Source organism: Corvus cornix, chromosome 4A, assembly GCF_000738735.6.
Source record: "Corvus cornix cornix isolate S_Up_H32 chromosome 4A, ASM73873v5, whole genome shotgun sequence".
NCBI classification, from domain to species: Eukaryota; Metazoa; Chordata; class Aves; order Passeriformes; family Corvidae; genus Corvus; species Corvus cornix.
In genome coordinates, this window is record NC_047058.1 from 11,215,316 (window position 1) to 11,232,744 (window position 17,429).

General features: G+C 37.1%; 1 protein-coding gene across 2 annotated transcripts in view; it reads right to left on the reverse strand.

Moving 5' to 3' along the window:
* The window catches only part of TENM1 (teneurin transmembrane protein 1), a 761,089-nt gene that overhangs the window by 575,531 nt on the left and 168,129 nt on the right, over positions 1–17,429 (reverse strand). Inside the window, exon 1 of one of the 2 annotated variants that reach the window (XM_019290822.3) lies at positions 10,021–10,069. The exons of the other annotated variant lie outside the window; for it this stretch is intronic. The gene's annotated coding sequence lies outside the window, so the exon portion shown is untranslated. Of the gene's footprint in view, positions 1–10,020; positions 10,070–17,429 lie in introns of those variants that run through there. 2 annotated transcript variants of the gene reach the window in all.

The window sequence follows — 17,429 nt, forward strand, 5'->3', positions numbered from 1 at the left end:
ATCAGAACCAAGCATGTTTACAGCTTACATAATTTCTGAGTCTGGAAGATTTCATTGACTCCTGATGACATTTTAAAATGTCATCATTTATTTATTAAACAACTTGAAAACAGTTTAATGGTTTAATAAATAGTGCAGACTGACAAGCTTAAGACCTATTATATCCTCCAAAATGAATCCCCTTTGTACTAGAACAAAACCTAAGGGGCAGGTAAAACTCTCAAACTTTTTAATATTGCCTAGAACTATACCAAAACCTTAAAGAATAAAATCTTTACACAAGTATTCAGCTCAATATAGACTGTGGACATTTCCATCTCTCAGAGGACATGGAATAGCTCTGTATAAATATGTTCTGAAGGCCAAAAGCTCATAGGTAGATTTTTTTTTCTTCAGAAGACTATTGAGTATATTGTGTATCTAGCATGTATTTGGTATTTCTACTGAGCTCCCACATGGACACTCTAGTGCCCAAAAGGAAAGCCTTTAAAACTAATCAGCTTCAGATTTTTCCACGTAACAAATTAATGTGGGTAGTTGACCCACCATAAATTCAACATTGCTTATTACTCCCGATTATGGATAAACCCTAATTAAATTCTGCCACTGTAGTTACTTTAGACTATGAAGAGGCTGGCATACTGAAATGGGTGAAAAAAATTTGTGTTGATTCACATTTGTTATCTCTTAGATATTCGGACTCTATTTCCTCAGTCAGTTTGTAGTAAAGGAGTTTTATTCTCAAAGTTGTCAGAGCTACAGATTCAAGTAAAAACATGAAAGTTAATCTCACTGCTTTATTGCTTGTTTTCTCTTGTCCAGCATGAAAGTAGAATTGCTTCCTTAACTGGAACGTTTACTAGCACAAGTACCCAAAGAGAACCCAGCTCAAATGCACACAACACTGTCGACCCCGCTGCGGGACTGTCACAATTAAAAGCTGGCAGCTACTTGTTTCTTACCAAAAGGCATACTTAAAACTTAACTACACGTAGGCAGCAGTACAAACTTCCCAGTCTTAAGTGAAATTTTTCTCCTAAGAGCAAAGTTAAGAACTTTTTCCTACCCTATTTTCAAAACTATAATTCTAATGAAAGAATATAGCCCTCATTATAGTGATATTCCTGATTAAGAGAGAACTGCTGCAGCCAGTGATTTCTTCTGTGATTTATTTGGTGATATGGAATATTAAAAACTTTTAGAACTTATTTAGTGTACTTCAGGTGACATGTGATTGAATATTACTGTAGAACCAAAGCTCCCAGAGGGTTTAATCAATACATTTTTATGTTTTCCTATCATATCTGCCTTGTTTTATTTCCTACTTGCATGCTCTGACCATGAAGGGTAGATGGTTTATATTCAAGCAAATATGAAGAAATGGTAAACCCAATTAGTCTTTTACCCTATTGATATGGAAGAAAAAAAGGACCAAAACCTTCTTATTCTTGTAGCATACATACACAGGAAAGAAGTCAGGCACATAAGTGTAAAATCTCCTCTGTACAGAACTAGAACTGCACATTTCTATACTACTAGCAAGTAGAAAACAGGTGTAATCTTTAGTTAGGAGATTCACATATTGTAGCTTTTCATTTTTTTTCCACCAGATGGCAGGTGAAAGTTTTTGATTCCATACAGAAATATGTTATAGCAAATTACACTATTTCTACATTTCTAAGTGTTATCTTGAGTCACACTAAATGTTTTGATTCACTCAGGGGAAGGTCAGTGTAAGGTTTTGGCATCTGGATCAGTGGTAACTTAAATGTCAAAATTTAAACTATATTAGCTAAAAGCTTAAATATGCTGACCCATTCAGATTATAGTGCCTTGGAAAAAGAATACTGAGCAGGAAAACACACACACATGTGATGTATTTCTGTACTCAACATTTTAAATACAGGCAAGAAGAACACACAGTAATTTTTTTCCTCCATTATATTTGCTCAATTGTTGACTCAAATCCACTATCTCAAGTTCATTCCCATGCTAATTGTCCTACATCTCTAATATGGCTCTTAACCTTAGAAGCAAAGCCATCACAGGAAAGTGCCCCCAAAATACCTCTTGCTCCTATTTTAAATGGAAATAGAAATTCCATAAAACAAACCAGAAAACTAATTATTACAAAACCTAAACTCCAGGAGCTAAACCCTGTAAAAATCAGTTTTCTCTGTCCTCATGCAATGTCTGTCACAGAAGCCAAAAAGGGTTCAATTTTACACTCTTTGGAGCAGAAGCCTTCTGGCTGGGGTAGGAACAAAGAGCTCAAGCCAGGTTTGGGACCTCCCAGTTTCCCCAGCTCCGCCAGTGTCATTATCCCGAGGGCAGACTCCGGGCAGGAGAGCTGAACCCTCCCTGGGTGAAGCTGCAGGAGCACGCTGGATGTTCTCCAGCCACAGATGGGCACTGGGCCCAGCCCAGAGCCAGCAGGAAACAACATTCCTGAGGCACTCCTAGGGTGGATGTTGACTCATCCCCACCAGCTGCTCCCCCCAGCAGCTCTGCCTCACTTGTGCCCAGCCTGAAGCAATTCAATTCTAGAGGCTGAAGTCAGCCACAGGTGTCCTGGTTTAGCAATCATTGCTAATTGGCCTGCCCATGTTCAAGCAGCCTAAAAAAACCATGCTATATACTGAGCCTTTCCAAAAGAAAGAGTAAATGTTCATAACAAAAATGTCAGTATTATACTGAAATAAAAAATATTTCTTGCTGCAGTGGGGCATCTAAATGATGGTATCTTGGCCATTTTTACTGAATGTTATCTCAATGCTCTACAGCTTTTCAATATTTGGCCTTTATCTCCTCTAGCCTGCTACTTAAATATTTCAAAAACAGAACTTACAAAAAACCCAGGACACAGAATGGAAAATTACCAGGCTGCTGAACCCTCCAACAAGCTCAGCAAGCTAGATTTATTAGATTCTAGACACAAAACATATCTGGAAACTGAATGGTGATATTTATTAAAATTAAACATATCTGCAAAATAGATTTAAACTGTATCTAATATTGCTTAATTAGAGTAATCCACAGACCATATTTTTATCTTGGTGAGAACGTAGGGAATTACATTCAGAAATCCCAGAGCAAGAGGACTTAAAAATACCATTTGGGTTTTACACTGTTTTATAGTGTAAGCTATATTTTATATAGCTTTATATTTTATAGTGTAAGCTATGTATTTGATCATTTCATACATATTATGTTCCTACCTACAGCTCTCCTCCTACAGCTCTGCCTTGAGCTTCATCAAAAGAGTGACATTACCTGAAAGACAGGGTTTGTCTGGCTAAGGTTACCTAAACTAGGAACATTTAAGACCAAGTTTATCTTTGAAATCACATTTTATCATGTCATAGTATTTACATAAGTTATACAAAGCATGTTTACAAATCCACTTCAGGGTAAATGCATAACAGGATACTTAATAATTTCAAGGCAGATAATAATGTTTTAAAATTTTTGAACTGTAAAGAAATTTTGCTGACCCTCATTTGTTTCTCCTCTTCAGCAGAACCTGAGATATGTTAATTAAAGCTTGTCCTTTCAGCTGGCGGTTGGACTGAATTAATCTGACTAAGCTGCTATACAATAGGCATCTTCTATTAAACAAGGCAATCCTAACTGTTTGCATCATCGTTACTCCTGTTTAAAAAAAAAAAAAAAAAAAATCCATAGGTCAGAATCTGTGGGGAAAAAAACCCCAAGCCCTCACTAAAAGCATTAAAACCAAACTAATAATCCCAAATATAACCAAACAAAACTAGCACACCAGATTACTTAAGGGTGTGCATGTCTACGTACACAGATTGTGGCACAGTGGTGAATGCACATGTAACAGAATGATCCATTTCTGATGTCAGCAGACAACACGAGGGACACCAAATTAAGCACAGACCAAATTATGAAAGATTAATTGAACAACTTCATTTCACCCATTGGTGATTTGGTCAAAATAAAACTTCTGTTACCATAGCTTTTACACTCCAGCTGTCCAAAATGTCACCTGTCCTTCCTCAATAACACTGATGCAGAGAAACAAAGACTTTTCCATCTAAAGTTGTTTCTCACAGATATTCAGCTAACCCTGAAGTTCCACACAGTCCTTACTATCAGTGCCTGATGGCTTGGACTCAGGGCATTTGATGGCCATAAAGATGAAGCCTAGTGATGAGTTTGCTCCTCTTACTCCATGGGATCTTCTTTAGGGTTAAACATCTCCCATCAAAGTACTCTCAGGATGCTCCAGGACTGAGGAACTCAATCTCAGCTTGGGGAGACAAATCTCTTTACTTTTTGTTCCAAGAATGGAGCACATCTATTCACACTGACTTTCATATCAAACATACAAACACAATGTTACCTAGAAACAAATAACCTCTATCATAGTCTATGTATCTCTCTAAGAAGAAAGAACAAAGTCACTTTGCTTAATACACTTCTATCAGGTGTAGTGTTGAGCAGAGTGAAGAAATATGTACACCATGATATAAACCATCAACAGCACAACAGAACTTCATCCATATGCAACTTATTTGTGAGGGATAAATGTTTTTGAAACAATACCAAATATGCTAAAACAAATTTATCTTTGATAATGCCTGCACTCCCCCTTCTGCCCACATGCACAAGCTGTGCCACACAATACCATTAACATTTCACACAGCAGTTTTGCAGAGTCTAAGGAGGCCCATTCCATTATCCGCTTTGCCAGACATTGCAAACACCTGCCTGTCTCTTGGTCAAGGAGCTGAAAAAATGGCTGAAATGCTGGCAATGGGATGCAGAACTTGTGAACCCCTAGCATGCAGTTTGATTCAGCACTGATCAAATTATTTAAGAGAATGAGCAGCTCAGACTAAGCAAAAGTATCCTGCTTATCTCCTGAAGGAAGAAAGCATGTAAGCAGCTAGAACTTGGAGGAGAAGAGTAGGCAACAGTGCAGCTTTTCACTGCATCTTGCAAAAAACTTCCATATATTTAGCACTCTGTTGATGCATATCACAGTGATCTCTCCCTGAAGCCTTGTTTTCCTCCAAAATTTTATCTAAATCGATATGACTCTGTATTCAAAAGAATAAAGAATAAGCACAACATTACAGAAAGCTCCGGTGTAACTAAAACACCGGAGTTACATAACTCAGTGGACAAATAGGTAATTCTGTTCAGGAACTAAACTGCTGCTTTGATAGTCCTCATTCCAAATCAGAATGATTGTGGAACCCATACCACTGAACACTAATGTTCTGGTCACTGTGTTGGCCACAATCCTTCCCATGTACATGAAGGAAGAAAATGTAAAAAGTCATACAATATCAGAACTAAGTAAACAGAGGAATGACCCCACTTGCTACTCTTTTTATGAAGAAAAAAATTTGCAATATAGTCCACCAATGTCTTTTAATGTTGCATTTCACACTCACAAAGTAACCCTAACCTAGACTGACACAGAGTAACATCAAAACAAACAAAATAAAGCTCTAATATGCAGTCTTTCAATTCTCTGGCTAAATAATGAACCACCTAGAAATGAGAACAGTTTGAATTTTGTTCATTTATTTGTTACTTCATCCGCACATTCAAACACAAACCTCATCACTTCTACAAAATGTTTCCCATCTGAGCTAGGCAACACACTTCAAAAGCTGCCAAATTAGATCGTCCAATCTCAAAATGAAGAAAATATATCAATAATTGCACTTACTATAATCACACTTACTTCTGACTCTGATGAAATAAAGCTGAAGGAGGAAATGGCAGAAAGGCATGACTGGTCTTTTGCCAGGCCACATTCCCTGTAAAGTCAAAAGTGAGAGCAAGCGCTCTGAAGATGGACTACTGCAATGAGATACGGGCAGCAAGGAATAGGAGCTGAGGGGCAAGGAAGGCAGAATGCTGCAATTTTAAGATTCAAACAGATTGATTTTGAACCAAAAGGGAACAAGCAGTGACATCTGGAAATTTTGATTGGAGCAGAGCTGGTCCCTTGAACTGCTGTTTCTCTGCCTTACATCTGCAGCCCCATGTCTGCCATTCCTGCAGCTGTGCAGTGCACAGGGTGAACACAACGAGCTGCTCTGTAACTCAGAGGGGATATGGAGGTCCTTCTGCTATTCTTGGCCCCAGAATTTAGTGACAGCTCTGGCTCAGCTGAACAGGAAGGCACAAATGTAACCCCTAAGGGATCCCACACGTGGCTCTGTGTGTGTCTGGTACCTGCATCCCTGCTCAGTAGCTGTTACCTGGGGCTATGCGATGCAGCTGGTTTTTTAAAAAGTGTGCCATAAATTCAAAAATTCTGCTTCAGCTTCTTTGTTTGAGAGGAAGCCACATTCTGAACAAAGGAATCAGTCACATAGGAAGCTCTGGTAGAATTAGAGTTAAGGTGATAATGGAAAAAGAATTAAAACCTGTAGTGTTACAGTGATACTTCATTAAGTGCGGAAAGCAGGCCTGTTCGAATCAAAGAGAATATATTTTATTCAAGGAAAGGTTCTTAGGGAGTTTTCAAAGGAGCTGAAAGAAAATAGCTTTCTATTTCAATTTTAAATAATGCAGTTCAGGAGATAGTAATTTTTTATCAAAAAGAATAAAAATTTCCTTTGATAAGAGAAGCACTTAGAAATTAGTTCTGTAAACATGGCTCACTACAGATTGAAGCCAAATCTGATGAAAATGTTTGCCAGGTCCAGCAACAGCCAGACTACTTTTTATATTGATCAGATGTGGAATTCAGTGCATTTAATAGTTTCTCCCGAAAAAGCTTTCAGCACACAAGGTACCTGCATAGCTTCCACTTATTGTTAACCAGCTTCATACTTTTCTGTCTTAAAGAACTAACTACAGCAAATATAATATTTATGTTTGCTCCAGATAAAGGCAAGATTTTGTTTGATTGCAATGAACAAGTGTCAAGGAAGGTAAGAAAATTTACTACAAGTTACATGGTCAAACACAGATTGAAGTCCAGGCATTTTGACATAATATCACTCTCTGTCAAACCAAACTGATTCTGCAGAAGTGAGCACCAAGTAGCAAGCTGCAACCTCAAAATGACACAGTGGGTTCACCATCATGGTGAAGAGATTCTGAGAACTGCACCCTGAAATTTCACATTCATATGTACCAGCTCTGGCAAGAAAAACAAACATATGTTGAGTCATGAAACATCTGATTTTTTCAAACTAGGTATTTCACATCTCTGAGAGGTACCTGATGAGATGGAAAGATGTTGGAAAGTATAGGTCATGAAAGGCAGGTGAGTCCATCACATAGACCTACAGGAGACACACAACCATTTAGAAATTAGTAAGTTGGTTTGTTCACTGGTTTGAAATGGGAATTTGCTAGTACAGCAGAGAGAATGCAAGAGTAAACTTCAGTTTGGAAACCTGAAAAGAACTGAAAGCAAGGAATTGAGTAGAAAAGTAAATACTGCAGAATAAGTTAAAGGCACAAAAGCTACTTTTTCATGGGTTTTTTTAACTGTCTAAAGTAGAATACTCTGTTGCTTGATTTCCATACCTGTCACTCATAATTGTTGACACCTTCACCCCATACAAATTGAGAATATATTATCATAAACTGAGGAAAACATGAAGTGGGAAAGACAAAATATTTCCTCAGTGACACCAATGGCAACAACGTCCTCAGTGTAATACAGAACAGTTATGCTGTACATAAAATCCACAAAAACAAACCCACATCTAGCTGATCACTGAAGTTAAGTAAGGTCTACCAACAGTACTGTAAATCTTAAGGAACAGAATGGCCACACTCGACTGTCTTTCTTGACCAGTACAAGCACAGTTCAGAAGAGCAAGAAAACCAAAGCCAAAACACATTAAGTTTATTCTTTTGTAGGCTTTTGGTGCAAGTTTTGATCCCAAATCGGCAATTGGGCATCTTCTTTATGAACCATAACCAACCCTAATAATCATAAACCATACTTTGAAAGAATCTGCCTCATATTAAGATGTTATATTTAAAAAATTATAATCTGTACTCTTCTCTACACAATCAGAGCCAATATTCATTTAGTTCCACTAGGCTGGAACTTAACTTCATATGAACTGAAACAAAATATATAACATTAATTTTTATTTGGGAATAGAGAAGAATACTAAGGAAAATTCATGAGTAATCAGAAAGCCAAAAGGATGACATAAAAAAGAATAAATGTGAAAAATCCTGTAATTTATCTCATAACAATTGAATGCATTGTTAATCAGTGACTTTTGTTACAGTGACAAAGGAAAATGAGAGCATCCTCCCAAACTAAGACATCTATTCAGCCTGCAGACAACTCAGTTCTTAAAAGCTGTCTGAATCTGTGAATTTGATTTCAGTGCTCTTTAGAAAAGCACACTGTACCAGCCATTATACCTCACAATCCTGGCAAATTTAGTGCATCTATATCTATGTTATGAAAAATTATTGCTGCAATGATATCAGAGAAGATCATTGAATACATACATATCTTTAAGGCATTGGTATGGCTAGCTTCAACTAAAAATTATCTTCTGGGTTACTTAGAATTCCCTGTTTCCTCAAAGGGCATGTTTGTTTTTATTGATAGAGAGATCTCATTTGCACGGCCATTCCTTGATGTTTTGTTCTGTTGTTTTAAACAACTAATCTGGAATTCTTCCCATATTGCATTTCTGCTCCTCCTGTATACATGCTAGTAGAATTTATAAAAAATTGGGGAGATGTGAAGATTGTCTGTGGTAAATATAGAAGTTGCTGGAATTTCATCTGCTTATACCAACTCCTAATTTGCTCTACAGTTTTGCACATTAAAGACCACCGTTAGGCACCCAGAAAAAGCTGGCTACAAGATCAGCTCCTTGTGACCTGTTTTTTGTTTGCCCATCCACTATCCATATATTATGTGATTATGTCACTGTGACAGTTTTAGAAAGGATAAAATCTATATGAAAATGCATTTTCTTACTGCTCTCCCATTTTCTCAGAACCCTTGTTATCATTCCTCCTTCAAGCTCCCAGTGTGTTATTTAATATGAATGGAGCCATACTTGGTCCATCACTCAGTTGTTGTACAGTAATTAGACCCCAAATGCACACAAATAATTTCCAGCTGCCAGCTGGATAAAACGCTCACTGCATCTTTTGTTGATATTTGGATACTGATTTAACTCTTTTCTGTCTAAAACTCAAAAGAGAGAACATTTTGGCAGAGGAGGAGAAAGGAAGATACCAAGTAATTCAGTGTAATGTAGGCCTCCTGGTAACTCAAACTTATAATTATATATGAAATAGAAGAGTTAGTACAGCATATCTGTCAGGCTCGGTAACACAGGTGGGTTTGCTTCTTCAAGATTTCTCTCTCTCTTTTTTTCTTTTCCTTCTTCATCAGCATATTAATGCTCTTCATCATCATTCTTTGGAAGTGTGACACACACCACATTTCCCATCCTTCTGAGCATATGGTCTGGAACTATTCAATAGCTGCAATATGATGATTCCGGGCTGCTGAGCGCAACTGATTGGCACATTAAACTGCTGGGAGACTCTTATCTGGGGCAGACAGGATTCTTTCCAGTGCAGTCCTGAGGGGCCCTCAGTAATGAAAAATAGTAATTCTAAGTCTTTTCTACCTGCCTGTTGCCAGGCTTTTTAAAATGCGGTTTCAATAGTTTTTCATTCCCCATAACCCTTATTAAAGCAAATCAAGTGTAAGCCAGAAGAACCTGGAGAGTTTCACTAGAGACCCTGCAGTTATCAATTTAAGAATAGGTTTTTCAAAGCTTATTTTGCCTTGCTTTTAACACTGTAAAGCAATCTAATATAGAAAAGATGCTAATACAAGTAGGTATCCAATTAACTAAGTAAATATAGTATGATGTTTGGTTAATAATTTAAAAATCTCTTATTTGAAAAGAGATTTTTCCCTTCATTATGAAATTAATAAAAAGTAAAGAAAAACAGAATTTCTTTTGCATGTAAACAAAGTTAGAGAAGTCAAAATCTAATTGAGGATATAAAGTTTACCAGATCTAAAGAGATTCCTTCATCTTTTTCAGTCTCTTCTTAGCTGTGATTATAGCAATAAGCACTCATGCTCTTGCCTGGAACAACAGTGAATGAAGTATTTGTTTCCAGTTCCCATTTCTTCAGCTAAAGGGAAAAAAAAATCAGCTTCCAGACTCATGACTCTTTACAAAATAAGGGAAGGATTTTCTGAGAACAGTGATTGCCTGAAGAATTACTGTAGGAATTGGATACTGATATCATGATCTAAAGACAGAGCTTTTGTGGTTGGCATAGTGGCAATTTAAATGGTTTACATGTACTGCCTTTTAACTCAATAAGATAATGCTTCACTTCCTTTCATCCGTAGAACTAGAAAAACTGATTCTTTTCACCTCAGTGTAAGTTTTATTATGCTCAGATCCTTAAATAGTGACTCTGTTGTTCCTTTCCAGGAGATCATGGTAAATTCTGAATAGATATGAGGATGTACAGGACTTTGCAGCAGATATACCTTTTGCAGTAGTGCCCAAAATTAGATAAATGGAGCATCACTAAGAAGTTTAGGAAATATTCTCCATTGCTGTACATTTTTAATGCACACAACTTTCTTACTTATTTTTACAACTTTAGTAACATTTATTGCACTGGCTGTCTCACATCACTACACCCTAAATAATAGTTTCTGTAAGGTTATAAATTTACCATTTTCTGTCAAGGTCTTTCAGCTTAGAAAATATGGATACAGAAAGGATTTTATTCCATAGGATTTAGCCATTCATATAACAAACAGCATTGGAAACGAGTTCTTACTTTTGAGACTGTAAAAGATCCCAGAGAGAATTCCATACTTAGGTCCTCCTCACAAGTTTTGCTAAAATTTGCAATTACAGCCCATTTGCAGGGATTAAATTTTATCATTTTTGTTTTAAAAACTTTTCAGAGGAGAAACAATGACTTTATTTTAAGACAGCTAGAAAGAAATCACACACAGAATTGCTTATTTTCACATAAAGAGCAATATTTAAGTTATATGCTTGTCTTTATGCTTCACATAAAAACTGTGTTAACATTTGCATTCTTCATGGATGCACAAATATTATCCCTTAGTTTCCAATGTTTATGTTTTAAAAGCTGTATTTTCCTCCAGCATCACTGGAGGTGAGGATCTGGCAATGCTGTTTGCACTCAGCTTGGTAAAACTGAATTCTTTTAAATGGTGCTGTATTAAAGCAGTTGGATGCTCTAACGTTTGTACAAGTCTCCTGCTGGATATTTGCAAAACCACTTATTTTCATGTTTACCTATAAAAGAGAAAATCACTTATTTGGAGAACTTTATGAGTGGCTTCTTGCAGAGTAATCTGCTGTGAGAGACAGAGCCATAGCTCTCAGAAGGACAACTGCCTGACATGGAATATCTTACATGCACAGTTGTACCTAAAGAAATTTTTACCCATTTTACCTTTGTTCATGGTTGTTTATTTCTATACAGGCTTCTCTTCAAACAAGAAAGAGGCAGGAATGAGTTACAAGCACTGCAGTGACCAGCAGTGAGTACAAGAATTTGAAGTGGACTGAAAGAAAGCTTTCAGATACTGGGCACAATCTGTACTTTTTTGGGGCTCTTGGGGAAGAAACAGCAGTTGTGTAACTCTATCAGAGATGTTCTACTACTATTAGACATGTAGTACTTCTGTAACTCGATAGGCAAATCTTATTCAGCTGTGCATAAACTAAAATAACAGTTTATCAAATTTATAACAAGCTTCTCATGTTTAGCCAGCTCTTGTGTCCTACTCTGCTTTTGGATAAAACAGTAGTACAGGTCAGAGGGCACTTTAGAATTTCAGAATTTTAGAGGGTTTCTTCCACACAAGGGCTGTTGTTACATCACCAATACAATGTATTTTTTTCAAACATAATATAAATTAGAAGTGGCTGTGGTAATCCTAAGTGTTCAAGACTTAGAATATCTGTGATACATATTTCTCAAGTAGTCTAAGCTGAATGCCTTCTCTCATGACAGACTCCTGAGGGTTGCTGAATTTTATTTAGAAGTAAATAAAATATCTATTTTACTAAAAACGTTTCACTGACAGAGTTGGAAAATCAGCATTATTGATTTTAATACATTTAATAAAACACTGCTATCAAAAATCAGCAGCTAAACACAAAACGTATCTTTTCTTCTTATGGGTTTAGAAATACCCTTTCATGAAGTAAAGTTGTACATTATTGTTGTAGTTTAATGAATATCTTTAATGAACAAAATGTTTAATTATAAGATATATTGGAATTTGGGGGATACTTAAAGAAAAGGAGAACGTGGTGAAAGAACAAGTCCTCATCTATTTAGGCTTCTTCCCACTCAAATCTCAGACATGTGCTCCTTTTCCCACCTTGACTAGGTATCATGTTCCCTGAATGACTTTAGAAGTATTTTTGCTCCAGTCTAACAGTCTGTCATTAGCACAAAGTAATCCTTACTATAATGGTCTTTAATTGCTCCTAATTATTTTATATCTGAATTACCGTACACTGCAGGACATTCAAAGCCATAACAATAAAATATCTTATTACAGTGGCTTATTGAAGTACTACCAGGCTTAGACTTCTGGGAATCATTCTAAAGTCCAGCAGTGACTGTAAATCATTCTGATCTCTCAGTGTAAGTCAATGGGGATATTGTATAAGAAACTGAACTTGTAAACTCTAAACCATTAAGTCCTACTAGAACCAAAGGCATTAAATTCCTCCACTCATTGCACTTAGGTTAGGCTAAAGCTCCAAAAACACGGCAAACGTCAGCTACGGCACAAAATCAATGCTTTCTTTTCTCCTAAATACCCAGTATTGGTGACCCATAAACTCCCTGAAGGGATTTGCCCAGAAAAGTAAGCATTGCTCTATAGTTATTAAAGCCACCTATACATGGGCCATGTCCTGGAATCACCACATAAAATCCATGCTTTGAATCCAGAGAAGTTTTCGGGTAAGGTTATTTCTTGAAAGGCAAAGATAAAAGGCAGCTTATCCTCAGCAAGATCTGAGATAGCAAAATGGTCATTAGAAAAGTTGTTTAATGTATTTACTAAAGGCAAGTAAGTATTTAAAAAATAAGTCAATTACATTAACAGCAGAGGTGGGCTTTAGAAGTATTGACTGTTAGCAGCAGTAAAGCCTTTAAACAAATTGACCAATAATATTTTCTAACAGGACATGCAGGACTGCCATCACAGAATCATAGAATGGTTGGGAGGGACCTTAAAGATCATCACATTTCGATCTCCTGCCATGGGCACGGACACCTTTCACTAGACCACATTGCTCAAATCCACATCCAAACTGGCCCTGAGCACTTCCAGGGATGGGGCAGCCACAGCTTTCCTGGACTACCTGAGTTACTCTTACTAGTCTGCTGTTCAAGCTCACACACAGCTCCTCTTTGAGCCAGAGTATCAACACCTAAAATATGCAGTCAACGGTGCTTCAGATGTACATGGGTCTGGCCAGCCTGTGCTTGTCTGGCATCTGCACTCAGAAACAAGGATTGTCTTCAAAGGACACAAAGCAAAGAACACGAGATGCTGTTATGTGTTTTTTATGCATCACACAGAATTTGGTGTTCCTGAGGTCTGGGAGTGCTGAACACCACACGTAACTGTGTGGGAACAGGAGAAAGCTGCAAGCCTGGGACTTGGATCACCCCACTCTGGCTGCAACACAGCGAAGCAGGGATGGGGGAAACAGTTCTGATTCATGTCACACATCAGCTGCCAAATCACATCAGCTGCCAGTGTGCTCTGCTTTGCTAAGCCATCATTAATGCCTTGAACTTGTGTAGACTTAAGCAGCTCACTCCTGCTGGGGCAGCAGGACAGGGAAATAGGCAGCCCCACCTCTGCCCTCATCACCGCTCCCCTCCCCTTGCAATTTCTCCCTTTATTTGTTAACAAGCTTATCCATTGCAAGACATGTTGCACTTCCAAACGACATATCACAACTACCTTTAATATGACAAAAGTCAAAACCAGGTAACAGACTGAATTACAGCACAGCAAATCTAAAGACAGTGTTTTACAGGAACTTCACTGGAAAGCAAGCCACACATGGGAATCTCAAGATATATTTCTAGATACAATATCAAGTAACTGTCCAGTGGCTTCAGATATTCAGATACTATTTGTAGTGACACTACAGAAAATAAATCAATAAAATAGTCTGATTTCAAAGCATTTTTACACATCTTGAAGGAGTTTACTAAACTTTTGTCTTCCTCATCCTTGTGATCATTCTTTTTTTGTCATCAGGTACCTCAGGCAAATGTCAAAAAACTGCAACCCTCTCCATCACAAACTAGTTTTACCATCAATTTTTTTCTATTGAGATGTAATACACCCATTCTGTCAACATGGTGTCACAAGATGTGCCCTCAGCAAGGCCAATCTTTTCATTTCATTTCATTGTATTTTGTCTTGCATTAATAGTGTGTATTAAAAATCACTTATGGAGAAGACAAGCAAACATAGACTTTACTCTTTGGAAGACAAAATGTTTGTTAAATTTGTTGGCATATGCCTACCAAACCATCACAGCTGAGACTGATAAATAAGAATTTGATTAGCATTCAAATTATAACTTGTCCATTCCTCTTCATAATGACAGCTTGACTGAGATTGTTTGTCCATTTTCAGAGATGAATAACTGTGGTATTTAGTAAAGAAGTGAGAAAACCATGTTTGGTTTTTAATTTGCTTTAATGACTTTCTTGGCCACGGTTATTTGAAGAAGAGTCTAGCCAGATGCCTTTATTTCCCCTTCTGCTAGATTATCATCTCTCTCAAAACAATACTTGAAAATATTTCATCAGAACAAAATTCAGAAAGGGCTACAGAGCAGCTGAAAGATAAAAAGAAATTGTGCCAGCATCACTAAGCTAAATTCAGCAGAATGATTTATGCTAAAAAAACCTGGAGAAAATTTGTCCTCAATCTTCCTTATAAATAATTTGATTTTCAAACACAGTCTAGCACTGGGCTCTTCTGTTTCTCTGTCCTGAGGCATGAGGAGCTCTGTTGTTAGACACATTTTCAAGATCACGTTGCATTCTGCATTCACAATCCACAGAAAAGAGAAGGGAATTGCTTTCTGATGTAGCTCAGGGATGCCTCCTGCACACCTGTACAAGTTGTGTGTGAATCACACGTGAACGTGACTGCTGGGGGAGCTTCAGTTCTGAAATGCAGACCAAACAGTACCTTTCCTAAAAGTGCTCTGCATATCAACCATCCTGTACCACACCCACTTTGTTAGAGCAGTGCAGGAAGGTGGTAGCCCATCCATGACGGCTTCCCTAAAGTATTCTCTCTGTTCTTCATCCCAATGAAGCAACATCAATTTCACAAGTATCATTCTCTCACTTCCCACAGGATATACAGTACTCTAACAGTTATTCCCATATTCTTATTCCATCTGGTGAAGTAAGAGCATTTGTAACTAGAGAACACTGTCAAGTGGCAAGACATGCAAAGATGAATTTAGCAAAGGATTTGCAACAATTCTTAGAGTATGTATGCAAAGCAAAATAAAAATCAACCTCTGCCCAGTTTTGTTGGTCTTTATATGAAGTGTTTTAGACAATTTGTTAGTTTTCACCAAAATCACAAATCAACGGACATTTCCAAACTGTTCTTCACTGTCCTTCACCCTTCCACAAGCTTCCATGCTCTATTCATTTACGTGTACAATATGGATTTTTACTCTCCTGTGTTACACACTCAATATTACATGCCAACATAATTCAAGCTCAATTTCTCAATTGTACTTAACCCCTTATTTAACTAGTTTGTCAAATGGCTTACTTGAAGCGCTGCATTCAAAACTGCGCTATTTAAAAGAGGACTGAAATGGTGCAAAAAAGAAAAGTCAAAGAGGTGAGGCCAAAAATCTCAGGTATCCAAGAGTGTTTTCTTTGTTCATTACACAGAGTAATAAGTCAGTGCATCATGCAAAATAAAGTTTATATAAACACTACACTATCCAAAGACCACACTTACAGGCATTAGGTAGTGGCCATCTAATTAATTGTAAAAGCCCTCCTGTGCAGTTACAGAAAATTCTATCCTAGTGAAAATTCCAAGGTTAAATTAAATATCTGTGAGTTCCTGAGCATCTGACAATTTCTTCTTGCTAAAGGAAGCAAGCATCTCTGTACTGCGCTATCAAATATCCTCAAGTATGATAATTAATTGAAATGAAGAACTCCCGTGTGGCACCAGATTCACATTGGAGTAGAAAGAGCAAACAGGTTTCCTGGTCAATGGAGTATTTGTTTTACCTTCACATAAAATATATTAATAACAAAGTAGTTAAGATTGTTAAAAAAGCACCAACTTTACACAATTTTAACCTTTGTAATGTAAATCAAAACATTCTTTCTTTGAAAGTACAAAGCCAAGAATTTCTTATTTTATATATATATATATATATATATATTTACTTTTTTTTTTTTTTTTTTTTTTTTTTAAAGTAGCAGAGATTTCTGCTTGGACAGAATAGCGTCTGTTTTTATACAAATTCCTGGCTTAGCAGGAGCTCCTAATGTTACAGTACCTCCGGAATGATTGGTGTTAATGGGCCACAATTCAGCACAAGTTCTGAGGCCCATTCATTGTGAGGCTTTCAATGTGTGGGAAGTTATTACAACCACAAGCAAGCATCCTCTATACATACAGTGCAATCTCATGAAAAGATTTCTGGAGCGATTTTTTATGATATTTACATAATAAAATTGAATTTTATAATCAATAAATTCTGGAGATTTTGAGGGAATGGGTAATTTCAAAAGAACTCGCTTCCAGATTTCATCTTACTATTGAACTTCATATGTCCATGTATGCGCCCAGAAACAAAACTGCTTTACAGATATGTGACATTTGAATAGAATATTTGTTATTTGGATATTTACTGTGTTTAATTGATAATTTCTTCTTTTTACACATTCACACTTCATTAGCATTCTCTCTCCACAGTTGTGACAGGATCAGCTGAAAATTAATACTCTGAATAGTTTGCTGAATTCTCTTTCCTTCTGTGAGCTACAACTAATTTTGCATGTGTTCTGTAAATGCTTCATAATTATCTTATCTCACCAACTGCTGTGCCACAGCAACAATGGCTTACTGCTACTGGTATGGATGAGGCATTTTCCTTCCTATGAAAGCAGACTCTATGGAATACTCACTGCTCCCAGCAGGCTCCTGGGGATGGCTAGAGACCCCTTGAATATCTGCTCTCATATCCCAAAGACTTTTCTACAAACTTAGAAATCTGTAAACAATGAAGACATGATGGGGATGTCACAGTGGTAGATAAGAGTCATAGTGAAGACATTAAAATAGCAGCTGTCAGCTGTTCTCTTCAGTGAGC